At 35.1% G+C, this 4,017-nt stretch overlaps 1 pseudogene; it reads left to right on the top strand.

Annotated features, from left to right (window-relative positions):
* Positions 1 to 620: 620 nt before the first annotated feature.
* On the top strand, positions 621 to 3,723 carry LOC121812833 (annotated as a pseudogene).
* The last annotated feature ends 294 nt before the right edge of the window (positions 3,724 to 4,017 follow it).

Raw genomic sequence — 4,017 nt, 5'->3', positions numbered from 1 at the left:
GTAAAAACTTAAAACACTTATTTCCTAAACTACACTTCAAATGTCAAATCCTCCCTGCTGTAAATTTCCCTTAGCATTTCATGTCATCTTTAATTTAGTATCAGACTGTTGACAGATCTTAATGTCACATCTATGCATCACAGATGTGAAAGTGGAAGTTAATGGATTACTGTAACTTGTTGTATAAAGCTCTAAGAAGAGTGTATAAGAGTAATGTATAAAAAAGTAAAGTTTCCAGTGCATCCAGTTCTTTCTTTATTAAGCAGGTGCTTTCTAAGAAAGTAATTTTATGACCTTTGTTACCACTTTGGAAAAGGATACTGCATGTTTAACATTTGAATACATTTTAATGCATATTTATTTCTAATAAATTGTTTTTTGCACTGTTACTTCTTATTTAAGCCCTGTGTGATGTGTATGTCCTTGTTTTACATACATAAACTTACATTTAAATGCAAATTTGGGCATGATTCTCCTTTTGCCGGACCTGTACATCTACTGGGAATATACTGCCACTCTTCGATTATGTCTTATGCTGCACTGAAAGGTATAAATACCAGCTTAAGTATTTCATCTTCATTATAGTACTTTTAATGCTACTAAGTGGTTTAGCTCAAGAAATGACACCAACACAGAAATGGCCGGAGCAGGGATGGGCATTTCTACAACTGTTGTTGGTGGCATCTGTCTCTCGTGCTGAGGAGCCAGTGTGCAGACAGAGAGGAGATCCTGAGAACCCACTGCTATCTAAGAATGGGGATATTATACTGGGGGGGATGTTCTCTTTTCACACAAGCTGGAAAGACAGAAAGGATACCTACATGAACCAACCTCTGCCACTACAATGTACCAGGTAAATGACACATTACAAATCAATTTGCATTTAAAGAATCTTTTGGGAATCATTACAAACAAAAAGTTAGTTTCATTTGTTTTAGTTATTTAAATTCCTTTCATTAAATGTTTTAATTTGAAATGTTTTTGTTTTGTATTTTGAGATTTATCCAGATTATTTGTGTCTGTTTTAAGGAACACAATGCAATGCAAATTAATCATAATTGTCTCAATTAAGTTTAAATTTCAGAGATTTGCAGTTTGCCCAGGCTATGCTTTTTGCCATTGAGGAGATTAATAACAGTACAGACCTACTGCCAGGAATCTCTCTGGGCTATAAAATCTATGATAATTGTGGATCTGTTGCCAGAAGTGCAGGAGTTACACTAGCTTTGGCTAATGGTAATGAAATTGTGTCTGTACCATCCAAGACCTCATGTACAAAACCTGCACATGTGCAGGCCATAATAGGAGAGACCTCTTCTTCTCCAACCATAGCAGTAGCTACTGTTATTGGACCTTTTTTTGTACCCGTGGTTGGTATTTTATATATAGAACCTATTTTATCATCTTTGAATACTTTTTAAAAAAAAATTTTTTTTTAGATCAATCATTTTGCCTGGTACATTTTATGTACTCAGTATAAGTATTGAGTAGAACTGTAATTTTAATATTTTTACTATATTTTTTCCATTAAATTTAAATGTTTTATTTTTAACACTTTCATCTTTTTTCATTCTTTGTCTTTTTCATTTATAAGTTTTTATTTTTAATTCCAGATCAGCCACTTTGCCACATGTGCTTGTCTCAGTGACAAAACCAAGTACCCATCCTTCCTCAGAACAATACCCAGTGACTACTACCAGAGCAGAGCCCTGGCCCATTTGGTCAAGTATTTTAGATGGACTTGGGTTGGAGCTATCAGATCCAATAATGATTATGGAAATAATGGCATGGCCACATTCACAGAAACTGCACAGCAGCTGGGCATCTGTCTGGAGTATTCTGTATCTTTTTTAGAACAGATCCATCTGCCAAAATACAAAGGATAATTGACATTATAAAGGCTTCAACCTCCAAGGTGATTGTTGCATTCCTTACCCGTGCAGATTTGAATGTGCTGCTACATGAGTTTTCATACCATAACTTGTCTGGGTATCAGTGGATAGGCAGTGAGTCTTGGATATTTGATTCACAAACTGCAGAAATGGACATACATCACATACTGGATGGTGCCATAGGTCTTTCCATTCCTAAAGCACATGTCACTGGCCTGAGAGAGTTCATACTGAATGAGAAGCCACTGAATTCATCAATAATGAACTGTTTACTGAGGTCTGGGAGACACTATTTAGTTGTAAGTTCAAGGAGTTGAAGTCATCAGCAGACATTCAGAGAGAGTGTACCGGACATGAAGATATGACTGGAGTTCAAAATAGCTTCATTGACATGTCTCTCATGCCTCTCTTTAACAATGTCTACAAAGGAGTGTATGCAGTGGCCCATGCACTTCACAATATCCTCAGCTGTAATAAAACATGTAACAAAACTGTGCAGCTAGATCCCTTCATGGTGAGCTTTTTAGTAGCTTAAAATACAGTTTTCACATTAAGTTATTAAGAAAAATGTTATCTAAAAAAATGAATTCTTATATATATATTTTAACCAGTCGGTATGTACAATCTTTGTCATGCAATGAATTGAGTTATGACATACTTCTTAGGTTCTGCAACACATACAGAAGATCCATTTCACAACAAAGGAAGGAGATGAGGTTCACTTTAACGAGAATGGAGATCCAGCAGCAAAGTATGACATTATAAACTGGCAGCCAAGAGAAAATGGTACTGTGGAGTTTGTCACAGTTGGCCTCTATGATGTATCATTAACTACAGAGAAACAGCTAAAACTGCAAAACAAGTCTTTAATTTGGGCAAGAAACTCAAAGCAGGTAAGCTATCGTACAATTCCTTTTTATGTTCTTGTTTCTTTGTTCAAAATATGTAATTAATTATGTTTCACAATATTTTGATGCTTCAAAATACATTGTTCTACAGAGAACATCATATGGACATTTTTCTTTGTCAAAGTCCATATACGGTTAAATACTGTTGATCATGCAGGTGCCTGTGTCAGTTTGCAGTGAGAAATGTCGCCCAGGAACACGCAAGGTTCTCCAGAAAGGAAGGCCTGTTTGCTGCTATGACTGTATAGCATGTGCAGAGGGAGAGATCAGCAACATTACAGGTGCAATGATATTTCATTTTAACTTTGGTGCGTTGCAACGCAAAGTTAACAACAACAACAGCAACAATCTTTATTTATAGAGCACATTTAAAAACCAACGGCATGCCAAAGTGCTTAACATAAAACAAATTAACACAAGTATAATCAAAATCATAAAAACAAAAAATAAAAGTGTAAAATTATGTTCACAGGAAAAAGCCACCAATAGAAAAAAGTATAACTATAGCACAATATAACTATGCCATCAAAACACAATGGCGGATTTTAATTTGATCATTTGTACATAATTAGTTAGTCACCATCCTGTCAGAATAGAAAGAAGCTGTCAGCAGGATACACTCCAATTGATACTGTCTTTATAGAAACTACTTCTCCTTTGTGATGTGTTTTTATTACTTACTTTGCAACTTACCTAAACAACAGCAACAACAAAAACAACAAAAAAAACCCATAACAAGTGACTGATAGCTAAAGGTTATTGAGTCATTTACACATTCATCATGACCTGCTTTTATTTTGTTCTGTCAAACTCGGGAAGGTTTTGATTTGAATAACATGCAATAAAATGCTGATAAAAACAGTAAGAGTATCTATTATTCCCTATCTTGTTCGTTCTCATTATCAACAGGCTTCCACGCATAACCATTGCTGACTGCAGCACAGTCTAACTTGATGACAGTAGTTGCTTTGCTTTGTCCATGTATGCGTTTTATGCGTGATTCTCAAAGAGCAGCTACACATAGATACATGGCTAATGAAATCAGAAAAGTTTAACTTTTTTCTCCTAATTTAATGATAATATCAATAACAGTTAAGCTCTTCCTTGATATAAGATCAGAACAAAATACAGTCCCAAACGCATAGAAATAGCTGCGTTTTCAAAAATACCCATGTAGGTGTGGACACAGCGTAAAAGAGTTAGTAGTTTATTTTATT

This window comes from Haplochromis burtoni, unplaced genomic scaffold (assembly GCF_018398535.1).
Source record: "Haplochromis burtoni strain Fernald_Lab_line unplaced genomic scaffold, NCSU_Asbu1 Contig_872, whole genome shotgun sequence".
NCBI classification, from domain to species: Eukaryota; Metazoa; Chordata; class Actinopteri; order Cichliformes; family Cichlidae; genus Haplochromis; species Haplochromis burtoni.
The sequence above is the reverse complement of the archived record's forward strand: the minus strand, read 5'-3'. Positions and strand labels throughout refer to the sequence as shown.